The sequence below is a fragment of the Mustela nivalis genome (assembly GCF_964662115.1).
Source record: "Mustela nivalis genome assembly, chromosome: 17".
In the NCBI taxonomy this organism is placed as follows: Eukaryota; Metazoa; Chordata; class Mammalia; order Carnivora; family Mustelidae; genus Mustela; species Mustela nivalis.
The window spans coordinates 55,655,567-55,667,057 of NC_139036.1; the positions used below are offsets into that span (position 1 = coordinate 55,655,567).

The 11,491-nt window shown below is 51.3% G+C and overlaps 1 long non-coding RNA gene across 2 annotated transcripts; it reads left to right on the forward strand.

Annotated features, from left to right (window-relative positions):
- Positions 1 to 7,689: 7,689 nt before the first annotated feature.
- Positions 7,690 to 9,526, forward strand: LOC309851498. Of its 2 annotated transcripts, none has more exons than XR_014304804.1 (3): positions 7,690 to 8,006; positions 8,307 to 8,940; positions 9,253 to 9,526. It is a non-coding gene; the product is annotated as an uncharacterized lncRNA (long non-coding RNA). The 2 variants fall into 2 exon arrangements; XR_014304805.1 differs by having other exon boundaries at positions 8,307 to 8,663; positions 9,253 to 9,524.
- The last annotated feature ends 1,965 nt before the right edge of the window (positions 9,527 to 11,491 follow it).

Consider the following 11,491-nt stretch of genomic DNA (forward strand, 5'->3'; position numbering starts at 1 on the left):
GGGGAGGGGTTTGTCCCCACACTGTGTGATGGGAAAATGACGTGCGTGTGGTGTGTGTCTGCTCCAGAACATGGACCCGGGACCCTCTGCAAAGCCCAGCGTCCTTCCTCTAGATCACAGCACCTTTCAGAGGAGAGACATTCCTGGTAGTGGGGAAACCCTGGGGCCAGGGAAGAGTGTGGGGGAACAGGGACCCCGTCTGTGAAGGCTTCCCCAGCCCATCAGGCTCCTGGTCACCGCTTCCTGTGCTGAGTTCCTGGTTCCCTCAGAGCCAGTCTTTGCAGAGAATCCAAGCTGTCCTGGAGGGAGGTTTCTGCTATTGGGTTGTGAGCCCATTCAAGGCAGGACACAGGGTTCAGGCTGTTTCTGCAACATCGAGAGACTGACCAAGGGTGGGATGCCCCCTGGGGATGGCATAAACACGGTGACCAGTAGGGGTGCTGGCCTCAGTGATCTAGCTTTTCCCTTCTAAGAGTCCAGGAATCTAAAGCAGCATTCCCCAGAGCAGAGAGAATCTCCAGCCAGAGAAAAATCTTGAGTCTTTTCCAAGAGGGCTTAGATACAAAAGGACCCCAATGATTTGCCTTTAAGACTGTGTGTTGTCATCAGCCCAAAGAAAGGGCCAGACCAGAGTTTCTGAACCAGACAATGTTGACATTTCAGGTCACGTCATCCTTGGTTTGGGGGTCATGCTGTGCATTCCCTGTAGGACATTTCTGGCACCCCTATCCTCTGCTCCCTAGATGCCAGTAGCTAGCCTTCCTCCTCCCCAGCCGTGATAACCAAATGTCCTCAGACATTACCAATCTTCCCCTTGGAGACAAAATTGCCCCCAAGGATTGGATTAGAGGGATGTTTAAAGCAGCCTTATTTGCAATATTGTCTCCATTCTGGAACAAACGTTTCCTCCTTCAGCTCCATTATAACTCCCGGTCCTTTTCATCTTCTGAATGCTGTGAACACGCGCGTGACCATGCAGCTCCTTACCTTCTGATTATTGGAAAACTTTGAAGCAAGCCCAGTTCAACGTCGATCCCACCAGAGCACGCCTTTTTGGTCTATTTCTGTTCCATCCTGCATCCTTTCTTCTTTTCTTCCAGCTTTTTATTTACATCGGTCTTCTTATATTTTATGCATTCGCTTGGTCTGCTTTCAAGCTTTTCTAGTAGCAGGGAGGATACAAAGAGTGAAATAAACAACTACTCTCCAGGTAAATATCCAAAGAGATGACATCACAGAGAACGCAGACACTTGCTCAGAGGGAAATAGGACACCCTGGAGTAAGCAATGCAGAGCCTGGCAGGTCTAAGCTACACTCAGGGCAAGGCTGAGTGTGGAGAGCTGAGTGGCAAGGGGCGGGCGGGCGGGGGGGGGGGGTGGTGCCCAGGACGGACTTCAGGACAGACGAACTAGAGACAGAGCTGGGATGACCAAAACCTCTCCCAAAGGAGGTTTTACTGGTGATGTTGGCCAATGACCAGCCCCAACTTGCCAGCGGTGTCACCGAATGATCTCAAAAGTGGATGTTCCAGCCCCGTCGAGTCTCCCAGATGGACACCCCTGGAACAAAAACTGGGTGTCGCCACTCTCCGCACCCAGTCCCGCCCAAAGTGCAGAGTCAGGAGCTAAATAAATGCTCGCCGTTTTGAGACACGAAGTCTTGGAGTCATTTGTTACGTGACCGTAGGTAAGTAGAGCGCTTGGTTGCGTCACTTAATCAGTTCAAGGTTATTTCCTTATCTGGATGAGTGCCTGGCATGGAGAAGGGACCCCACTCACTGCCAGCGGTCCTGTTAGAGATACTGCAAAGGAGGGCAGGTGCAAAACACCCCTGTCTTTAGTACAGCTGGTGGGTGAACCAGTTAGAAACCATGGACCGTATTCTCCTTCATCAGAGCTGCCTTCTGGAGCACCTACAGTGTACCCGGAAAAGGACTGGAAGGAATACAGAATTACAGGCAAAGTCCAGGATGGGGCATCCCCAGTGCCCAGTGCTGGGCCTCTTTTACCCTGTCTTCTTTCTCTCCAGGGCTCTCCCTTCTCTCACCTCCGGCTTTATACTATCTCTATCCCCAGGCAAAGTCTCTCTTCTGTGTCCCCGCCTGTGCCTCTAACTTTGCCTCCTGGCTGCTTCAAAGACTCTGACCTCAATCCGCCCAAGTCCAGGCTTATGCCCCATCCACCCACCACCATCAACTTGACCTTCTGCTCTCCCTGCTAGTGAATGGCTCTGTCCAGGGTCCTGAGTCATAAACTGGCCACCCAGCTCCTCCTCCATCCCCCACATTCCAAATGTCACTGAGTCTTGATGGCTTTGCTTCCTAAATACCATTCAAAACGGTCCACTGCTCTCCACCCTTACTAACGTCCCCCTGCCATCCTCTCCTATCGGCCCTCCCACTACCCTCCTTGTCCCCCCCCACCACCTGTTGTCCAGGCAACAAGAGCAAGCTTTTCAAAATGCAAATCAAATCATATTGCTTCTCTGCTTAAAACTTTCTGCTGGTCCCTAGTCTTCTTAGGGAAAAGAACCGTACCCTGACGCCACCTACGACAGCCACTGCAAGGTCTCACCCCTGCCCAACCTACCCGCTCAACCTCAGTCCACTCCCACCCCCTGCCCAGCTTGCTGTGTTTCAACCACACTGGCTTCTCCCAGTTTCCCAAACACTCCACACTCCCTCCTACCACAGAGCCTCAGCCTGAGATGCTCTGTCACTCACCTGCCTCCAACACCCTCCAACACCTGGCCAGACCAACCCCTCTCTACCCAACCCTACTGGTAACCGAGTGGTATCTCTCCTTCATGGGACTAACCTCTACTTAATTTTCCATTCCTTTCTGCAACTCTTTGATGGATATCTTCCTCATGCACTAGACTTGAAGCTCTTGAAGACTGTGACTGGTTTTTTGTTACCATTACGACCTAAGAGGCTAGTCCTGTGCTCTGGCACATAGAAGGCCCTTGGCAAATATTTGCTGAGTGGACAACAGAATGGAGAAGAGAGTGTTGAGAGACAAAGCAGCTGATGGTCACTTGAAAAGTCAGACAACATTTCATGGAGTAGGTGGGACTTGAGCTGACCTTGAAACGTGAAGAAATTGTGTATTGGTGGAGACATCTGGAAGGGTGTTCTAGATGTATGGAAGAGAATAAACTGTGTGTGTGTGTGTGTGTGTGTGTGTGTGTGTGTGTGTGTGTGTGTGTTGGGATGAAAGGTCAGGCTAGTGCAGGTACAGGTTGAGAAAAAGTTGGACAGCAGGTCAGCTAGTGGGTAGGCAGAGGGTCTGGAAGCAGACCAAGGAGTTTGTGCGCAGAAAGAACAGGGGATTTCCAGACTGGCATTCAGCAGGAAGGTAGGAAGTGAAGTCTCCTAGCAGAGGGACAGGGACGTGGGGCAGGGATGGCTGGAAGACCAGTCAGGAGGCTTATCAGTGCCAGGCATGTGCTGCTGGGGCCCTGGATGGCGAGGCCAGTGGACATGGAGAGGCCAAGTGGATAAGAAGACATTAAGAAGAAAGACATCCACCAGCCTGGCGACTGCCATCTGCAGGAGACCTCAGCACAAGAAGGGTCCTCCTCCGCTCCCCCTGCCCAGTGTAAGGAGGAGCCAGACTCTCCAGCAGAGGGCTGGGCAGGAGACAAAATGCACCAGGATGACTTCCAGACCCTCCCCGAATGTTCTGTGCTCTGCTCTGTGTCCCCTCTTGAGCAAGCAGGTCGATACCAGTCATCTGGACAGGTGCAAGGGACAGAGGACATGGTTCGCTGTCTGCATGGAACACGCGGAAAAGCCACCAGAGCAGGGCTGCCTGGGTGACTAACTGATTATTAATAATATAAATATGTAAATGCGAGAGGCCATATTGATCCTGATATGGGAGCCATCCATCACGACGGCGAAGAACAGGGTGGTACGAACATCAAATAAGTCTGCATCCTAAGACTCATCAGTAGAGGTGGGTTAAGGCCAGGACAGGCCTGGAAGCAATTTTACTAAAGAGAACAACTCCTCACAGCCTCACCCAGTGAGGGGGTTGTGTGGAGAAAGGGAGGTGGAGGCTCCCCAGAGACACAGGAGACGGATGTGTGCAGGGATCCCGGGGAAAAATCCTCCCCTTTTTCCCTTCTCCAAGGGCAGGAAGAGCAGTCATCAGAGCTCCCCAATCTCTTACTCAGGGGTCCACCAGCCTGGAAAAGAGCTCACCAGGTGTAAAGAAAAAGCCCATCTCCACTTACCTTGAGAAGGCGGACCTTAGAGATTAGACATGGGGGCCCACACGGTGTCAAATTCTGCCCCCTTCCCTAGCTTTGCAAACCTCACAGGTTTAACTGTGGTGAGCCTCAGTTTACTCATCTGTGAAATGGGAATGTTGATACTAAGCTGCAGGGTTGTCGTAGAAATTACATGGGATGATGCTTGTAAAGGAGATGTCCACAGTGGTTGGGGTCACTGTGGCAGAGCAGCGAGGGGTTCTCGGCTGCATCAGGCACCCCCCACTCACCCACTTAGGGACACAACATGGAACAGCTCAGTCTCCGAGTGGCCCAGTGCCTCCCCAGAAGGCATAACCTTGTGAAGCTGGTTCTGGCATTGAGGGGGGAGGCGCCTGACCCTGGCCACGCTGCTCTCGCTCCCCAGCTTGGTTCATGGACACACAGGGCCTGAGGCTGGGGAAATGGGCCATTCTTACGTGGTCTCTGCATGCAGGAATTTCAAGCTAGAGATGGGGAGGACCAAGGACCTCCCGACAAGTACCATAAAAAAGGGGCTCAGGGCCCTGGGGACTCAGAGAGTGAGGTCATGTCCAGCTGAAGGAGAGTCCCAAGGGGCTTCCTGGAGATGAGCCGAGGGTGGGCTGCCAGAAGTGGGAGTGGGTATCAGCTTGCCACCCTGGGCCCCATGCAGAACAGCAGCAGGCAGAGATGTCCCCATCCCCGGGCAATGGCGTGGGAACCCAGCTCCGTGGCTGTGAGGAAGCACCTTGTCCCCACCGTGGGGAGCCGGACCCCACCACTAAAGGGTGGTGGCCCCACCCCCAGAAAGGCCCAGCCTAGCACCCACGCCCACTTCTGTCCGCATAGCACTTACCACAAGTGTGCATACCCCTGGGTGGGGAGCCTGTCCCCAGATCAGGCCGGCTGGGGAACACTGAGCACTGAGCACGTGCAGAACAGGGTTAGCTCTCAGGGCTGGGATCAGGGTGAAGGCCAGAGACATGAGGTCTGAAAGTGCAGGCTCCCATCACGTCTCTATTTAAATTTTGATATTTTGTTGGTCATAACTTTTGAGAGGCATTAATTTTGGCTCTTTAAAAACAATGACAGGAAAATAATATTTATCGTGAGTACTGGTCTTGGCACACCCTCTCCTTTTTTGCCCAGGGGGTGCCTCCCCCACATCCCCCTCGTCCCTGCCCTGCCAGAGGCCACATTTCCCCGGACCAGCTTTGCACTTCACTATGCTATCCCTTCTCCAGCTGGCTCCAACCTGCCGCAGCTGTCTGCCCAGTCTTCTGTCTTGGGTTTCAGGGCTCCAAAACCCCCTGGATCATTAAGAACCGTTGTATCTGGTGGTGTAGGAAGTGGGGGGTTGGACATCGCCGAGAGATACCCTCCCCACCGACCCCCACCCCCGCCAGGCACTGCCTGGCCCCACTGTCCGCCCCAGGCTGCCCTCACTGACATCCAGCCTCACCTCCGTCTCCCCAGACGGACAGGAGGCAGCATTTATCCCATTTGACAGGTGGGGACCCCAGGGCCCAGAGAGGTTACCGAGGGTCACACAGGTGGTGATCCGTGGTCAGGCTGGAATGGGGCCAGCGCTCAGAGCCCGAAGGAAAGTGCTTTTACGCCAGAACCCAGAGTCGTCCCTGGAAGCCACATTCCATGAGCCTCACGGTCAGTGAAGTTTACCCCACCGGAAGGCCAGGAGACTACCAGGTTCATCAGCAAGTTCAAGGTTTGTGCAAGTGTTGCATTTTTTAAAAATTATTTTGTCGAATTCAGCCTTTTCCAAAATTATTGGCTCCAATTTTTTTCTCCCCCCCCCACGGAGCACTTCCTGGGGTCAGTGTTCTGCCTTCTGCTCCCCAGGAAACGCTGGCCCGTGTTTAGTTTGAGAGTTTCCGGTCCCGCCAGGATCCGTGCCTGAGCCTTCACCTCCCCGCTTCACCCCTGTTCCCGGCTCAGTCCACCCAGCAGACGGGGAAGGGAAAGGTGGGAGGGGGCTTCAGGAGAAGCCAAGGGTGGGCTTTCAAGTCTTGCATTAAATTTTTCGATCCTGTTTGACCATCTCACAGTGGGCATGAATACTTCGGTGAGGAGGGAGGCGCGGAGGGGAGAAGGGAGGGAAGACGGGACACGCCTCCAGCCCCTGCTGTCCTCTTGAGCCAACGCCAACGCCAATCGGGCAAGGCCAGTATCAGGAAGAAAGGGAAATCCTCCAGGCAGTTGCCTGGGCTCCTGCCCCTCCCACCTTGCCCCACAGCCTGGCCGGCCCAGCCCCAGGGCTGAAGCCCCAACACACATTGCCTCCCGTTGGAGGCACAGGCTAATTAAAAGTCCTTCCCCGGCAGAGGCTGTACCCCTGCCCTGTGCCTCCGCCACACCAACCTCAGCAAGTGACAGTCTCCCCTTCTCTGCCCAGAAGGGGGGGTGTGCATCAGGGTCCTGGGAGCCTTGGTCCCGTCCTCCCCCCCCCCCCCCCCCCCCCCCCGCCCCCGACTCAGGCCCAGGTGCCATTAGTATTCTGCCTCTTCAAGGCCATGGGCCCTCTTCATGCCGGTTTGATTTTATTATTATGCCAACACACTTGCTTAATTCTCTGCTGTCTTTCTTCTGCACTGTTGATTTACACTGTTAGTGTTTTAATTATACAATTCAGCACTCCTTAAAACATGAAAAACTGCTCAACTTTTCAAGCAATTAAATGGCAGCGGAGTATATCAGCAGATCCGAGACGAGATAAGTAAATCAAGCAATTAAAAAACTCATTTGGTGAAAATGCAGCAAGCCACCCAAAATGGGTGAGGTTTCCGGGGGCCCTCTTGACGAGAACTTCCAAAAGAGGCCCCTCCCCCATCTCACCTTGCTTTTCGGGGCCTCCAACCTGTTCCCCTCACCGACCGCGTCCCCTCTGCTCCCGGGACCCCCACCTGCCAAGGGGCCTGAGCTGAGAGTGGCTCAGGGCCGAGAGCCAGGACTGGGGCAGCCCAAGTCCAGGTTCCGACCTGGCCCTGGGGCAGCTCGTAAACTTGTCTGTGTCGTCCCCCTCTGGGCCTCCGTTTTCCACCTGCCAATGGGGGCTGCGTCGCTGACATGGTGTTCTGTCTTTGTTTTTATTTTGATCAAATACACATAACATAAAACTTACTGTCTTGAGCATTTTTAAGTGGGCAGGTGGGTGAAACTAGGCGTATTGATACCGTGCAGCCGAGGCCCCTACCTCCAGAACCAGCTCCATCTTGCAGAACTGGAGCTCCACACCCATGAAACAGGAGCTCCCCAGCACCAGCTTCCTGCATCCACTAGGTTTTGAACTGGCCTCTGAGGAGACCCAGGGGAGCATCCCAAGCTCTGGAGGCTGCCTGGGAGGGAGCAGGTCAAGGGCAGGATGAGTAAGCAGGGCTTAGAACTGGCAGGCAGTTCTATTTCCATCCATTTATGCTACCCGGTTTCTGGGTTAGGTTTCATTTGCGTAAAGGACTGCAGATGATTTTGTGAAGTCTGGAGACAACGGACCTCGAAGCTCTCCCAGATTGGAAAGAACCCGACTCAGGGGCCTAAGATTCTCTGAAGGAAAGCTATCTCCCCTGCAAGGATCGGGGACCTGCTACTCGGGGTCCAGAGCAGACCAGAACAAGTCCCCCAGAGTGGGCTGGCCGCACTCCATGTCTTCGCCTATTGCATTCCCCACACGCACTTGGCATCGTGACTCCAGGCTCCGTGGGACCCGTGGGACCTGTGACTTGCCACTGCACTTGGGAAGTGAAGGTGCGATGAGGTAGGAGTGGGGACAGGAGGGGCACAGCCCACTCATCCATCACACTGGAGCCCAGAAGGCCGGAGGTGCCCCGGGAGGCTGCTGGGAGGAGGCTGGCCAGGGCGAGAAGGGTGGGGAGGTGGGGTGTGCCCTCGGGCAGGTGCTGGAGGAGGACTTGGAGAGGCAGCTTCTTCGGCAGCATCTGGTCCAGGACAGAACCGCCCTGGGTGGATGTGCTTTCCCCATTCCTCAACCTGCACTGACAGGATTATAAATGCCCAGTGACAGTGCCCGGAATCTCAACCATGTTGGTCTCCGCAGGAAGAGACAAGGCCAGTGACCCAAGCATTTGGCTCTGCAGCCGGGGTTCAGGACTCCTACAAGAGACAAGCACGCCCCAGAGAAGAGCCTAGGTCCAGGCCTCCCCCAAATCGTCCCTGTGAAGAGGAAGCTAGACGGGGCAGCCTGGGTTTCTCTCCTTCGAGGAAACAGCTTTGCCACCACTCTTTTCAGCCTGGGTCCCCTCTCTTCCACAACACCCCAGGGACCAGTCAGTCAAGCTCTGCAAACATCATTGTCCTTCCAGACAAGGTGGTTTGCTGCCGCCGGTGTCTCTCCTGGCCAGGTCTTTTCCAGAACCGGATCCCCCGGCCACCGAGTCAGGCCTTGCTGCCACAGGTGGGAAGCAGGCCAGACGCAGATGAGCGAGGACAGGTGCACCCAGAGGTCCAGCTTTGCTGACCCCTGGCAACCCCTCTGGCCCTAACCAGGTCCACACCCGGGCCCACCTTCTGCTAGGCCCCTGCCCACTGCTGTCCCCGATCACAGCTTTCTTCATCTTCTCTCACAGGCGCTCAATGGGTCCCAAACTGTCCTCAGGCCAGGCCCACACTCTCCTCAAGGTTATTCCCCCTGAACTGTTTCTGTCCCGAACTGTGCCTACTGGTTGCTCTTGGTAATTCCAGAACCCCCATTAATCATTCTTAAGCTCTCGGAGTGCAATATTTGCTCTAAGAATGGAAATTCCTTCACAACTCTGCACCATCCCGCCATCTCCAATTACCAGCTCTCATCAGTCATTAACATATAACATTAGCATATCTGTGACTTCCAGCCACCTTGATTAATCTGGCTCCCAGTTTTCTGCTGGGGAGCCCTAATGGGCTGAGGAGTGACCAGGTCTGGGGGAGGAACGCATGTGGGGGAGGGTTAAAATATTAGAGCACAGAGTCCTGAGGTTATTAAAACCAATTCTTTCTTTTTGCAGACAAGGGAACTAAGACCTGAAGAGACAAAGTAGCATCCCTCCTCCCTCCCCCTCTTCCTCCCTCCCCCTCCCCCCTCCCCCTTCTCCTCCTCCTCCCCCTCCTCCTCCTCTCCTCAAGTGTGTTTCCTACAAAATAGCTTCCAGGGAAGCTCCGCAAAAAGTAAAAGTGGGAGGAGACAAGAGAGTGGGTAGAGCCCAGAGGATCTGCGCTCAAATAAATTTTGGAAAGTCTAAATATTACGTCACCCTCTTGGATATTCATAACATGCGGTGGCATAATAAACAATTTTGAGAAGTCTCACGGTAAAGAAATCTAACTTTGTTTAATCCTAAACACCTTTAGATACTATCCATCTACCTACGAATATATATGAATACAAATATAGTTATCTACTGCTGTGTAAAAAAATTATCCCCAAACTAAGGAGCCGAAACAAAGCAAACATGTATTATCTCCCATTACAATGTAAGCATCAGGAATCTGTGCATGGCTTAGCTGGGTGGTTCTGCTGAGTCTGGTGGGTCTCTGGGAGCTGACTGGGTCATGGAGGTGGGGTTTTCATGAAGGGTATTAGTACCCTCATGAGTCACCAGAGAGCTCATTTCTGCCTTCTGACCTGTGAGGACTCAAGGAGAAGATGGCCATCTGTGACCCAGGAAGCACGCCCACCAGACACCAGCTCTGCCCGTGACTCCACGGTGGATTTCTCAGCCTCCAGAACTATAAGAAATACATTTCTGTTGTTCATAAGATACGCAGGCTGTGATATTCCATTTTAACAGCCCAAATGGACTAAAATAACTATACTGTATAATTTACATGAAATTCTAGAAGAGGCAAAATGATGTGATAGAAAGCAAATCACAAGTGGCGGTAGGAGTGGGAAGAGCATTGACTAAAAGAGACACAGGGAACTTTTAAGGGGTGATGGGGATGTTTTATATTTTGGATGTGGTGGTAGTCACATGCATAATTACATCAGTCAAAATTAGTAAAGTGTACACTTAAGATGGGTGAATTTCATTTTGTACCATTTATACTTCAATAAGCTCACTTTTAAAAATCTGTGGGATACCCCTAAAACACTGCTTACAGGGAGATTTATACCTTTAAATGCCTTTATTAGAAGAAGAAAAGTTTAAAATCAAATATCTAAGATTCTACTTTAGGAAGCTAGAAAAAGAAAAGGAAATTAAAACCAAAGCAGAAGAAAGGAAATAAAAAAGATAATGAAATATATAATGTAATAGCAGGAATCCGTGAAATAGAAAACATTTATCAAGGTGCAAAATTGGTTTCTTCTAAAAGATTGATACAGGGCATCTGGCTCAGTTGGTTGGGCGACTGCCTTCAGCTCAGGTCATCGTCTCAGAGTCCCAGGATCAAGTCCTGCATGGGGCTCCCTGTTCAGCGGGGAGTCTGCTTCTCCCTCTGACCTTCCCCCTCTCATGCTCTCTCTCATTCTCTCTCTCTCTCAAATAAATAAATAAATAAATAAATTTTTTTAATTTTTTAAAAATAAAACAAATGAAAGATTGATACAATTGATAGTCTGCTACCAAAGCTGATGAAGAAAAAAAGAAAACACTGATACAATGAGTAAAAGAGAGGACATCACTACGTATCCTACAAAAACTTAAACAGTAATCATAAACAACATTATGAAAAATATGTATCCACTTACATAAAAAGGACAAAGTCTTTCAAAAACACAAATTATCAAAACTAACTCAAGAAGAAATAGAAATTAAAATAGTTATATACCTGGTTAAGGGGTGGAAATCCTTCTAAAAATATATCTTCCAACAAAGAAAACTCTAGGCCCAGATGACTTCACTGGTACCAAATACATAATAAATAAATACCAAATTTGGTATTATGTACCAAATACATAATAAAAGAAATAATATCAATTTTACATAAAATTTTAGAATATAGAAAATAAGGGACATTCTTTAACTCTTACTATGAAATGAGCATAACCTTGTACCCCAAACCCATAAAAGGCAATATGAGAGGGAAAATTACAGATCAATATACCTTATGAAGATAGTTTTAAAAATTAAAACCTATTTATAGATGTTAGCAAATGAGGGGCACCCAGGCAGCACAGTCGGTTGACAGTCTGCCTTCAGCACAAGTCATGATCTCAGGGTCCTGGAATCAAGTGCTACACCAGGCTCTCTGCTCAATGGGAAGCCTGCTTCTCCATCTCCCTCTGCCACTCCCCCTAGTTGT